The following is a 14,453-nucleotide window of genomic DNA, read 5'->3' as shown; positions in this document are numbered from 1 at the left end:
AGCGTATATCAACTGTCAAAAGTGTGATGGTAGCAGCTTTGACCAACCCAAACTTGTACAGCGTTGCCATCAATACCAAACTTAATTCAATGAAAACTTACGTGCTTTTCAGAACTTCTGGCTTTATGTAAAAGTTACGAACACGGAGCACTCTGGATAATATAAAAGCGGTTTACGAACCAGCCAGCATTGGAAAAACACATTTTAAATAATTCAGGCGACGGTAGCGCCCCCTAATGTAGCGCAAAAAAAACTTCTAAAATATTATCATGCGTGTACGTAGCTGCCTAACAATGACGTTAACCCAAGACTCTTTTAAATTATTTATGACTTAAAAGCCGCCATATCGAGAGTGACAAATTGCCCGGACGCGCAACTTGTTATTCCGCGCCGATAAACTGGAAAACTGTTTTCATCAAACTTGTTTCGGAAAATGAAACAGAAAAATCGACGGAAGGGAAATTTGCATAAGGGCGCGAAGTTTTCGTCAAGGACGGGACAAGTGCCGGACAAACCACTTCAGTTTGTTATTGGGACGGAACGGTAGAATTACTTTCTATTCAGTCGCTGTGTGTGTGTTTAACTGTCAAGTTGAACCCATTTTTTTGTCCATCCTAAAATGTCAAACAGAAAAAAAAAATGAAACAGCAGGCGGAAGCCCCCTTTGTTTTTGGCATCATAATGACGTACTTTGACAGTTTACCAAAATATTGTTTCGTTAAATCACGTCATCGTGACGTCGAAAGATGGAGCTTGGATTGCCTGTCTTTAGAGCGCATTTGCCAGTGCACCGCCCTCTATACTAGAAAGCCTAAAATGTCACTTTTAATGGCGGCGTTAGTCGTTTTCGTTTTATACACAAACGTATGCAGATGCATTAAGAAATATGTTTTTTTTTTAATTATTTCGTGTAGTTGATTGCAAGTTGTGAGTGAAAAATCAAAGATGGTTAGATTATTTGTATTGGAAAGTACAACACACAACAAACTAGTTTAAACTAGTTCTGACGTCTGTTTTGCTCTAACTGGCACCGTTTTGGAGATGACAAAATGATGTCAATTTTGACACTTTAGGGCGTGGCGCCCTTGCAAAATGACGTTTTGACAAATTAAACTTTACGTCATTGTTATACTATTAACCTGAAAGTATTTAAGCAGCTGAGGTTAGTTTAAAAAAAAAATGGGTGAAAATTCTTGACAATTCTAGTTTTTAATTTTTCAAGGTAAAGCGGTGCATGGTATCAAAAAAGTATATAGAAGGTAAACGTTGCATCATATCGAGGTGCATTTGTGATAAAAAATTTCAGACCTCTAACCTGAAATGTTCCTGAGATATTGATCAAAAACTGGTAAAAAACGAGAGTCAACTTTGACGCCCTCTAGCGGCTAAACGGGACAACTTAGCCGTGTCCGCTCAACGTCACGTGATAGCCCCGTTCATTAGCTTTCATTTGTTATACGATGGTTTTATACAAAGTGTTTCAAATAAGCGAGTTATGGACGATTTTCTGGAAAAGTGCATGAAAATTTAATCTAAATTAGGGATTTTTGGGCCTACTATACTAACGGCGACCATTTTGGATTTTCCTTAATCAAAGTGATTTTCTAACTAATTTGAACCTGGGGAACACAAATCTGACGTCCGTTTTGCTCTAACTGGTACCGTTTCGCAGATGACCTTGAAATTATGTCAATTTTGACACTTTAGGGTGTGGCACCCTTGCAAAATGACGTTTTGACAAATAAAACTTTACGTCATATTTGTACTATTAACCTGAACGTATTTAAGCAATTGAGGTTAATTTTGAAAAAAAAAATTTCTGAAAAAAATCAAAAGGTGAAAATTCTTGACAATTCTAGTTTTTAATTTTTCAAGGTAAAGCGGTGCATGGCACCAAAAAAGTGTATAGAAGGTAAAAGTTGCATCCCATCGAGGTGCATTTGTGATAAAAAATTTCAGACCTCCAACCTGAAAGGTTCCTGAGATATTGATCAAAAACTGCAAAAAAACGAGAGTCAACTTTGACGCTCTCTAGCTGCTAAACGAGGCAACTTAGCCTTGCCCGCTCGACGTCACGTGATAGCCCCGTTCATTAGCCTTCTTTTGTTATACGGTGGTTTTATACAGAGTGTTTCAAATAAGCCAGTTAGGAACGATTTTCTGGAAAAGTGCATAAAATTTCGCTCAAATTGAGAATTTCTGCTTTCAAGGAGGGTGGTCAAAGTAGGCTGTTAGAGCAAAAATAATTGAATATCGATACAAACATTTTACATCAAGTAGGCCTAGAATTTGACGTAGATTCCAAAAATCGCATAAAAAATTATAAGTTTGATTTGTTGCTCAAATTTGGGACACCCTGTACACTGATGGACTATCTAGGAATAAAGTATATGCAAATATCTACAAGATTCATATTTGGTATTTTTTTTATAAAATTAAACAAGTTACAAGGATGTTAAAAATTCATTGAATCACACTGTAAACTACTCCATTGTATTGTCAATAACTCGGTTATTTTGACAATTATAGGGTGGTTCAATATATCAATTTGTAGCCCTTGAAATTCTCTTTTGACCACCCTGTATAGCGTTTTTACCTAAAACGTCGAGTAAGTGAGTTATTTACTGTTAAAACTGAGTTGTTTGATTTTGACAGTTTTTACTGTGACAGCCCGTAACTCTGTTATTTTGACAGTTACAGGGTGGTTCAATATACCAATTTGTAGCCCTTCAAATTGTCTTTTGAACACCTTTTTTTAAAAATTCATATTATTTTGAAAGGTGTTGAGGTTAGGTATACAGCATTTTTCAGAAAGTTTCCGATAATTTTCCGAAAAAAACTGGAAAATCTAAAAATTCAAATAAATTTTAATGTACTTTTAATCATTTGCACCGTCGTTTAGTAAGCCGCGAGCTTAATTTCAGTGTGGGTCAGACTGTGACAGTACAGGTGAAAAAAGTCACACTCTAAACCACACTTAACTTAAGCTATGCTTAAAGTGCAAATATCGGTTAGATGTCTTAAATTATCTCATTAGAATGCATGACAAGTTTGACAGTTGTTTTCCCTTCCAACCCGAAAATTACCCCTTTTACCGAGCCTTTTACATCTCTGCTTTAAAAAAAAAAACATAAATGCAAAGGACAATGCTTTACCAGTGTAGTTGTATCCTTTTCTATCGCACGTCATTAAAACAGTACGGCATTACACCCGAGAGTGACAGACGTGAGTTTCATATACTCTACTGATTTCATATACTTCGTGGCTGACTGGAAATAATAGAGCTGAAACGTCACATTCGATAACGTTTACTCCAGCTCTTCTAGTTGCCATAATTATAGCGTGTACACGTAAATCCCGCTTTGTGGGCACATTTTCAGTTCCTAAATGTTTACCCAAAACGATTGTTTGACTAATTGTGTCGCAAAATTCAACATTACGCGGCTAAATCTGACGACGTTGCAATTAATTGTTTACGTGGAACAACAAACCACCCCGCCAATCAATATTATCTAGTTTAATGCAAGCAAAAGTCTATTTAAGCGCCCAAAATAATGTTGTTTTAGGTTGCGGGAGTGAAAATTGCTTGGCATTTTTTAACTTTAACCATCTCGGCTTAGAAAGCTTTTAGGGCTAGCTTAGGCAAGAAAAAGAACTTAATGAAGTTTTATAATGGAACAATATTTCTCTTTAGTATACAGAGTGTTCTGGTTTGGACTCTTCTCAAACTATCTTCAAAAGAGCCTTAAAACCGATTGTATTTTTCTTGTAAAAGTAACTCGAGGGCAAAGTTTTGAGCCCCCTGGCCTGCCCGAGCGAGTTAAATCGATAAGTTGGTGGGATTTGCGAAAAACTTTTCCGCTTTCAACTACATTAAGTAATTAAGTTATGTAATAATGTGGCGGTAACGTGAGTGAAAATGTATTTTGGACGCATTTTGATTGTGTAATTCAGTACATTTAGTTGCAGGCGTTACTAATCCCTTTGTGTTGTTCTGTGTAATGTTCGATACGCTTGTCACCTGTTTAAATACGATCCGCTAAATGGAATTTACCACTCAAATCTATATGGAATTACCATTAATGGACACTTTTTATTTAATAGTAGCCACCACAGAACATTTACAAGTTTTTGACAGTTATCATGTGACCGCGCTAATCGTACACAATGCAGTGTCACGTGACAATTAAAAGCTGCTCGATCTAGTAATGAATAACTGAACACAAGTAATGTAACTTAATTCGCTAGAATTTTCCAGCAAAAACTTGTTTTCTCTTACGTATTACACACTACTACTCCCTAGAGAAATCAAGAAGGTTCAGCCCTAAGTAAAAGTCAAGAATTAGTCGTTTTCTCTCATGAATAAATTTTGAAGTTGCTAGTATGAAGGTTGTAATTCAGATTTTTTGCTCCTGAAATGATTTTCTCTTCTGTCACTGGAAAAACTTTGGTCCAGCGGTTAAATATACCTTCAGGGAGATTTATGAGAAAGGTTTCCGAAGTGTTTACACGTAAACCCCAGACTGTGTGTATAAGAGGGATTATTTATTGTGCAATTTATTCAAAATGGCCGCTTCAAAGTGCTGTAATCCTCGAAACTTTTACGGCAAGCTCCTTTATTAGGTGAATTTAGTTTTCAGGAATCTTCCAAAAAAAAAAGTAACGAATAACGCTGAATTTTAAACGAAAAACCCTTCAGCCCCTAATCCTTCAAAGTAATTGAAACCGTAATTTTGAAAACAAACAAACTTATCATTTCCAAGCAATTTATTTAGTTAACAGTCCCGGAATAAAATAATTTACAGAAAAAATGTTGCATTAATCATCACCATCACCAAGGAAACTGAGTACGGCCCTGTCTAATTAATTTTTCACCGGTAAATATGCAAATTTTATAATATTGTGCCTTGAAAGCGCCACTGCGGTTATAAAGACAGAAACGACGCTGAAACAATTTAATTTATTTAAATAGGGAAAAGCGCCATTAGTATGCATTATACAAAGGCTGTGTTGACGTTTTTCAGCTAATAAGCGAGCGATAGCAGTAAGTAATGTTGCTCAAACTGTTTGGCAACAATGCTTCCTCCCCCCTCTCTTGGTGAAAAAATTGTTTTTTTTATATTTTACAAAATAGAAGAGATATTAACTATACAGGGTCCAAAAGCGACCATAAGAAAACCGTGTAACGGACAGAGAAACGTAGGTAATTGCATGCGCGGGAGAAAGACAGAAAACGAAAAAAATATCAAGTAGGCCATATTTTTAGCGTGCTGTTGCCAAACGCCGTAAGTATTCAATACCCTCGACAAACTTACTTACGGCGTTTGGCAACAGCGCGCTAAAAATATGGCCTACTTGATATTTTTTTCGTTTTCTGTCGATAAGGCTCGGAAAATCGGCCGCCATTGTTGGCAAAAAAGTAAACAAAGAAATTTTGTATTTTTGATATAAATTTTACAATATTTTAACGAGTATTTTGATTTAACTGCGATACTACGTGTGAGACTAGATAATGTGTGTGTGTTTCCATAGTCAGTTTTGAAAATGCCATCTTCTTAATACACTTTACAACTATCAAGGGGCCCAGTGCAACATTCTGAAGGAACTAGAGTTTGTGGAACAGAAAAGGGTGCCTTTTCTAATAGAAAACACAAGGAAACAGCCCATATAGGTATTTACTTACTCCTAAGAAGAGTTTTTACAAGAACACTACAAAAACCAAGTTTATTCAAGCCAGTGGTTCTCAAAGAAACATGGATATAGAGTAGAGGTGTATTTAGCAGAAGCTGACAAGGTGATTTACCTAATATTATAAAAAGAACTCTGGTAGAGGTATTAATGAGCTGCTAATACTAAATAGCATATGTTTCAGGTAATTTTATTCGCCTAATCTGGAGTTTGCTTATCATGCTTTGAAAGGGTCCCATTATCAACTGCTGTAAAAGACTCTGTACAAAAAGTGTTTGAAGCCATGGTTATTATGGTGTTGTCAAAATCCATATGCAGAGGGTTGAAAAAAACAAATTTCTAGTAAGTTTCAGGTAATATTATATAAGTTACTTAATAGTATGTAGATTTGATCAAATGCCATTATTTTGCAGAATTAGCCCTTATAAATTTTGCCATATCTTCTCTGACTATAAGGCTAGAAACCGATGGTGCTACTGTTAAATACTTTTACATCAGATAGTAGGTTAAATTACTATTTTAATTGTATTATTTACACATTATGAAGTATACAAATAAAATCTTTAAAAAGCACACTGGAGTTTCTTTTTTTATCTAAGAAGAAGTCTAGTTTTCTTCATAAACAATCATAAAATTAGATCATTTCTTTAACTGTACCTACCTGCTCTTAGGTAAAATAAATTGAACTGAAATTGAAAAACATGTTAAATAAATCACACAAAAAACCAAAATGATATGTATTTAATGCTGGGTAAATTTACAAAAGAAAATTCTTAAAACACCAACAATTCTAAGTTAAAACACTGCTTTACGATCATCACAAAACACTGCAAGGATTTAATAGCCTCCAGGATACACAGATGCCTTTCCTTTCTTGCAAATTTTATGGAATAATTCTTGAAACCTTGGTATTGGGCTGTTAATGACTCGTTTGAATGCACCTATCTGTGATGTTCTTTCCTGAAATTAAAATCGAATGTGATTGTTGTTCCCAAGCCAAAGTTTGATTGGAACTTTCCGCCTTTGTCTACCACCAAGTGTTGCAAGTTTTCCAGTTTGGTGAAGAAAAATCTTAAATTCTACGAAGGTCTCGCAATAACAACACTAATTAATAAACTTAAACAACCCTAAACTAAGTTTTTATTTCTTCTGTTTGTAGTTTTTCAACTTTTTAAAATTCCTAACCTCAAAATATTTAGCCGACTGTCAGTTGGGACTATGCGCTATGTTGCCACATCTTCCACGAGCAGATGTGAACCTGGTGTATTGTTGGTTGCAGTAATAAACGGACCGATGAATTATACAGATTTCGGTGTGTTAATAGAAGAACATTACATGGCAAATTCTGTAAGAAAATCTTTTCAGTTTTTTGTTAACTTGACAGCTGAAATATCGGAACTAATCGAATTTGGCCAATTTCCAAAAATTATCCGTATATCTGAAACAAATGATGATTTCTGGACAAGCATAGTGGCCACCCTGTACAGTAAATCTGCCAACAAACCATGTCATTCACATTTAAAGGTTGCACCTGTTAACCTACTACATATACTGAACGCATATAGAGGTATAAAACCACAATATCTTCTAGAGAAGTATCAAAAATTACTTAAACTAATGTAAATGTGTAATAAAAGCTAGCATATGTAAATAGACGAGCTAAATATCTCGCTGGTTTTGACAATCCGAAAAGCGGATATTACCGTCAGCTTATCAGCAGTGGGAAAGCTAGTTTGGCAGTAAATTTAATAACATGTGAAACATCTCCCTCTATTTCGTCTGTAATTAGTTAATTTAAATAATGCGACCCGCGATTCATGTCCCAGATAATAACCAAAAGCAGAAGCGCCGAATACAAATTGGGGCTCTTTACCGGAATTGTGCAGAGTGAATCGCGTTGACAACATTTTCAAGTGTCGGTAAATTCGCGACATTCATTTATCAGATCGGTATGTTACGCTTTGAACGTTTCATGGTAGTTGACTCTTTGTAGCGTCAATTAAGTAAAAATCGCGCGTCAACTGTCAAATCCATCAGTGATGACGTAACCGCCATTTGCTTTAGTTGCGACTATGCCTAAGGAAAAAATATGCAACAGCAAAACCAATCCCAAATAAATTCCAATGAAGCTCTATTTTCGTCCAATTGCCTCGTAAGCCTATTTCCGCCATAATGAGAGCTGCACCGCGTAACCCGTGACGTCACTCAGCGTCGTTGCCATGGTGACGAGGGGCCGTGTCAATGCAAATCTTTCCGTTCCCCGTTTCGCTCGTCGTTTCTATCGGCGGTGTGTGTATGAAATAGCCGGAGGTTTCCTGCAACGTCACAGATCATTTATTATATACAGTGAGACGATGAAAATTTGAATAATCCGGCTGTTTATTACACGAAATTACGCTCCCTCTACGTGACATTATTCACTAAAGTACTCTACTCAACTGACCTCTATGGTACAAACAATTCCAGAACACGTGATGTTTGCTGTCAGTTGAAGTGTCAAATCTAATCTAACCTAAAAACTCCAGTCAACTTACCGTTAGTAGCGTGACAGTACACCGACTGTCACTGTCAGTCAAATAATAACACTGCAATGTTGCCATGTGTACAACAACTAACACCTATGGGTCTGTTCGGAGAGGCAATTTCTTCAAACTGTTGAATGTTCACGTGACATTGACATTTTCTGACTAATGGCCAATTAGCTGGACATGTTTCTCTGATTATTAATATTGACAAGTTTAGTTCAAAACTAATGTATCCTGCTCTATCAAATGTCATTGAAACAGGATGGCAATACACTGGTTCTGCACTAAACATGCCAATCGAAAAAGTAATTATATTATTGCCTGTAAAAATTCCCTCTTTTTTTGAAACGAATTATAAGCAAAAATCGGATTTAACCGGACGGTTGTGTGGAAAAGTTAATATAATTATCAGCCACTTCATTGGTTTAAAACTGTTATTTGGTGGAAAACATTGATTGCCGGGCTATAAAGATTACTAACACATTATCTCCTGCATACGGTAAAAAATCCTGAAATCGTGACTTTTTTGCTAATATTTAGCTACTAAATTATCGATAATCGATTTAAAACGAAAAGCCTCGCCTGTTTAATTCCCTTGAATGTTTATGAGCCTATTAAAACAACTTAGATGGTAGTAGTCGAAAGAAACGATAATTAAAACCGGAGATGGTCCTCATTAAATTTCCTTTTAAGTTTGCTCCTTATAAATAGGGTCCAGATCAGTGTACAACTCTTCCTCCCTCTCTCTCTTTACAAGTTAAATATAATTTATTGGCCCATTAACCGGGCGACTTTAATTGCCAGGCTAAACTCCTAATTAAAGCGTGTTAATTAAGATACATCTGACACAGGTACGTATTTATGCAACTGGGTTTTGTTTAACTGGTAATTACTTCTTTAAACTATCCCTATTACTTTTAGTGTACGACAGTAACAATACTAATTTCTAGAAAACCTTATCATCTTCCAAAAAAAAAGAAAGAGATATATAGTAAACCAAAATGCTCTAGACAAAGATGAAGATAAGTTTTGTTAGTGATTTGTGTCAAATTACCAAAATTCATTACAGTGACTTTCTCTTCTGTCCTAATCACGTGACGAGTGTCAGTGAACCAGAATACTCGTCACGTGATTAAAACAGGTGATCCATGGCCGTCTTGGAACTTAAAATCACGAGAAATCAAATCAAGAGAATTTAAGAAGATTTTAATTATTTTCTTACTTAAAAGTTTTTTTGTAAATTTCTTTCTCTGTCTAGCTTCATGTGTTTTATTCCTCTTTCTGAAGTCAGGAGGAGGTAACACTTCCTTTATCAAAAGTGGACTTTAATGACTTTAAATTGATATCAGACTTTATGATATAATGGTTAGTCATATGACCACTGTCAAAATAACTGAACTTGATAAAATTGCTCTTTTAAGCAAATATTTTGAATCCTCATTAAATTTCCTACCAAATGACATAAAAAACATTACAATATTTAGTACAGTCAGGGAGAAAAGCGGTGTCAAAATTTGAACTATCAGAAACAGAGCTTGAAAGGACAGTCAGGGGCAAAATTGACTTTAAAACTCACTTCGAATGAGAAAATTACTGTTTTAACTACATTTTTGAAGTCCTCATTAAATTTTCTATCCAATAACCTAAAAAACACTACAAAATTTGGTACAGACAGGAAGAAATGTGGTGTCAAAGTTTGAAAGACAGTCAATGACAAAATCTCCTATAAAACCCACTTGGAGTGAGAAAATTACTGTTTTAAACACATTTTTTGAATCCTCATTAAATTTCCTACCAAATGACATAGAAAACATTACAATATTTGGTACAGTCAGGGAGAAAAGCGGTGTCAAAATTTGAACTATCAGAAACAGAGGTTGAAAGGACAGTCAGGGGCAAAATTGACTTTAAAACTCACTTGGAGTGAGAAAATTACTGTTTTAACTACATTTTTGAAGTCCTCATTAAATTTTCTATCCAATAACCTAAAAGACACTAAAAAATTTGGTACAGACAGGAAGAAATGTGGTGTCAAAGTTTGAAAGACAGTCAAGGACAAAATCTCCTATAAAACCCACTTGGAGTGAGAAAATTACTGTTTTAAGCACATTTTTGGAATCCTCATTAAGTTTCCTATTTGCTAATCTAAAAAACACTAAAAAATCGAGTTTAGTCAGTTAGAAAAACAGTGTCAAAATTTGAACTGCTAGAAACACAGTTTGAACGGACAGTCAAGGACAAAATCGCTTGTAAAACCTACTTGTAGTGTGAAAATGACAGTTTTAAGCACATTTTTGGAATCCTCATTAAATTTTCTATCCAATAGTCTAAAAAAACACAAAAAAATCGAGTATAGTCAGTTAGAAAAACAGTGTCAAAATTTGAACTGCTAGAAACACAGTTTGAAAGGACAGTCAAGGACAAAATCGCCTGTAAAACCCACTTGTAGTGTGAAAATGACAGTTTAAGCACATTTTTGGAATCCTTATTAAATTTCCTATCCAATAGCCTAAAAAAATATCACTAAATTCGGTACAGTCAGGGAGAAAAGTGCTGCCAAAGTTTGAAAACACAGTCAGCGACAAAATCGTCTGTTAAACTCACTTGGAGTGAGAAAATGACAGTTTTAAGCACATTTTTGGAATCCTCATTAAATTTCCTATCTACTAACCTAAAAAAACACTATCAAATTGAGTACAGTCAGAGAGAAAAACAGTGTCAAAGTTTGAACTAACAGAAACACAGTTTCAAAGGACAGTCAAGGACAAAATCGCCTGTAAAACCCATTTGTGGTGTGAAAATGACAGTTTTAAGCACATTTTTGGAATCCTCATTAAATTTCCTATCCAATAACCTAAAAAAACACTACAAAATTTGGTGCATTTGGTCAGAAAGTTGTGTCAAAATTTGTTAGGAACACCCTGTATTTTCACGTTGTATCATAGAGTCGGAAGAATCCAAGAAAACTTATATCTACTTTCACAATCAGATGTTTAAGTATATAACATAAAGGAGCGTTGGAAAAGTTGTCGTCTCCACCAATATACACGGGGCGCTTCGTTTCCTCTTTTCGTGGCATCTTCAGAAGCTAAAAGCGTTCAAACTTTGATGTAGTGCTTTCGCCAAACTTTGAAATTCCTAGCTTGATTTACATTTCTAGAATTATTTATATGGTGGAGAGGAAAATATGTCTTGACTTGTTGGTTTATGTTTTTTTATTTATCGATTGTTGCCAAACCAGGAATAATCCAAAGCGTATATTTTATCTACTTACCAAGTTTCCAAAACTTATTTTTGGTTCCCGGGAAGCATCAAAAAGCATCAATTCTCAACACCAACAGTTTATTACTGAACTACAAGTACAAAAATGAAAGAAATTCGTATTTACAAAGAGAAATCATTCCGATGATTATTGATTTAAATTGTGGGTGGAAAACGAGTCGGACATGTTCGGATTGCGGTCGGGAGAATCTGTCCCCCCACTTTCTTTCTGTCAACGTCAACTCCGTTTGACGTCCGGGGTCTGTCTGCTGTCGTCTGCCGACGAGATAAGCGGTGTTGCCAAAACTGAACTGCTTGGTTTTACGGTTTGGTCCATTTTGTTCCCCCCGAAAAAAAAAACAGAAGTCACCAAAGATCCTTTATCTATAATACGTTTCTACATATGAGAGCCGTCGGCTTAGGCCTGAAAAATTGTTTCAATTACATTTTGTGTCAAAACGAAACCATAAAAATGGTTTATGGCGCGCGCGAACAAATCCATTAATATTTTTTTTATACGAGTTTTATGTAGATTTTCACTTTTCGAACAAAGAAAAACGACCTCCCCCACCATTCCGGAAAGATGTGTAAACGCATAATGGCAGACTGGATTATGCTTAGTTGTACGACAATTTATCTTTAGTTCTTTTATCAGAAATCAGTCCGGGAAAATGGTTACCATACACCTAAGGGTTTAAGAAAACGGTTTTTATATGTTTCTATAACACAAATTCTCAAATATGCAATTGTAAACGGGGTCAAAGTGGAGTAATTTTAAAGGAAAACCCACATTACCACTCGCAAACAATATTTCATAATCTTCTACATAGTAAATTTTGCGGTATTGTTCGCGTTTTGATTTCTGGTAAGAAACCTCGGGCGATTTAACGAAACTTTAACCATAAAACATGGAAAACGGTCGAGACTGTAAACGATAAGCGCTTCCCTTAGATTTCGGCTATTTTGGCGTTACGACCTAACTGATTTGTGATTTGTTTCCATTTCCCCAACAGATCCAGAAAAATACAAAATGTTTTGTGGGTTATGTTGTGCAATTATGGTCTGTTGTGTAGAGATTAGGATGTTTACGACCTTCTCACCTCAGTCCTGGTTTCTAATTTATATTTTAATCCAGCCGGTTGCAATCCCTGCCATACTCTATTATGGCGGAGAAATTGCCTGCTGCATTATATAATAGGAAATATCTGGAAATGGGCCAGCGGGAACGGGTTAAAAGCGAGCTGAAAAATCAACATTTAAAGTTTGCCCTTAAGATCCATATTACTGTTAAATTTTACGGGTATAGTAGGAAATAACCTAGAAGAGACGTTGAAAATAATGGTGCATTATTTGCGTAAATCAGGTCCTGGTTTGTAATTGGTCAAAAAAAACAACAACCTAAAAGCACACCAATTAAACAGCCCACTGAATTCCGTTGGAATACAATGAAAATGTATGAATTTTGTAATTTTACTTTTAAAAATTTCCACGTTCTCTAGCGACAAAACCGTACCCCGAACCAATCAACTTTTATACGTCAATAGAAAGCTTATTTCATTGGCTATACATTGACATATAAAAGTTTATACAAAGTGTGGAAAATAAGCTAGTTTTTGACGATTGAACGAAAGAATGCACAAAGGAAGTCATTAAAAAAATAGTCAATTTTGACGCCCTCTAGTGGCTAAACGGTAACACTAACCAACCGACTTTTCTACGTCAATGGAAAGCTTATTTCATTGGCTATACATTGACATATAAAAGTTTATACAAAGTGTGGAAAATAAGCTAGTTATTGACGATTGAACTAAAAAATGCACGAAAAATGTCATTAAAAAAATAGTCAACTTTGACGCCCTCTAGTGGCTAAATGGTACTACTAACCAACCGACTTTTCTACGTCAATGGAAAGCTTATTTCATTGGCTATACATTGACATATAAAAGTTTATACAAAGTGTGGAAAATAAGCTAGTTATTGACGATTGAACTAAAAAATGCACGAAAAATGTCATTAAAAAAATAGTCAACTTTGACGCCCTCTAGTGGCTAAACGGTACCACTAACCAACCGACTTTTATACGTCAATGGAAAGCTTATTTCATTGGCTATACATTGACATATAAAAGTTTATACAAAGTGTGGAAAATAAGCTAGTTAATGACGATTGAACAAAAAAATGCACGAAAAATGTCATTAAAAAAATAGTCAACTTTGACGCCCTCTAGTGGCTAAACGGTACCACTAATCAATCGATTTTTATACGTCAATAGAAAGCTGATTTCATTGGCTATACATTGACATATAAAAGTTTATACAAAGTGTGGAAAATAAGCTAGTTTTTGACGATTGAACGAAAGAATGCACAAAGGAAGTCATTAAAAAAATAGTCAATTTTGACGCCCTCTAGTGGCTAAACGGTAACACTAACCAACCGACTTTTCTACGTCAATGGAAAGCTTATTTCATTGGCTATACATTGACATATAAAAGTTTATACAAAGTGTGGAAAATAAGCTAGTTATTGACGATTGAACTAAAAAATGCACGAAAAATGTCATTAAAAAAATAGTCAACTTTGACGCCCTCTAGTGGCTAAATGGTACTACTAACCAACCGACTTTTATACGTCAATAGAAAGCTTATTTCATTGGCTATACATTGACATATAAAAGTTTATACAAAGTGTGGAAAATAAGCTAGTTATTGGCGATTGAACAAAAAAATGCACGAGAAATGTCATTAAAAAAATAGTCAACTTTGACGCCCTCTAGTGGCTAAACGGTACCACTAACCAACCGACTTTTCTACGTCAATGGAAAGCTTATTTCATTGGCTATACATTGACATATAAAAGTTTATACAAAGTGTGGAAAATAAGCTAGTTATTGACGATTGAACGAAAAAATGCACGAAAAATGTTATTAAAAAAATAGTCAAATTTGACGCCCTCTAGTGGCTAAATGGTACCACTAACCAA

General features: G+C 35.2%; 1 protein-coding gene and 2 long non-coding RNA genes across 11 annotated transcripts in view; 2 read left to right on the top strand and 1 right to left on the bottom strand.

Annotated features, from left to right (window-relative positions):
* Positions 1 to 14,453, top strand: part of mmd (disintegrin and metalloproteinase domain-containing protein mind-meld) — a 164,429-nt gene that overhangs the window by 43,979 nt on the left and 105,997 nt on the right. The window lies entirely within an intron of this gene.
* Positions 5,298 to 6,261, top strand: LOC145733278 (uncharacterized). The gene is made up of 3 exons (XR_014179166.1): positions 5,298 to 5,794; positions 5,873 to 6,041; positions 6,102 to 6,261. It is a non-coding gene; the product is annotated as an uncharacterized LOC145733278 (long non-coding RNA).
* LOC145732728 (uncharacterized) lies at positions 11,120 to 11,715 on the bottom strand. Its single transcript, XR_014179049.1, has 2 exons — positions 11,488 to 11,715; positions 11,120 to 11,301 (listed from the first exon to the last, which is right to left on the bottom strand). It is a non-coding gene; the product is annotated as an uncharacterized LOC145732728 (long non-coding RNA).

This window comes from Ips typographus, linkage group LG8, assembly GCF_016097725.1.
Source record: "Ips typographus isolate SLU linkage group LG8, UJ_Ityp_2.0, whole genome shotgun sequence".
Lineage (NCBI taxonomy): Eukaryota > Metazoa > Arthropoda > Insecta > Coleoptera > Curculionidae > Ips > Ips typographus.
This window is presented reverse-complemented; position numbering and strand designations above follow the sequence as displayed.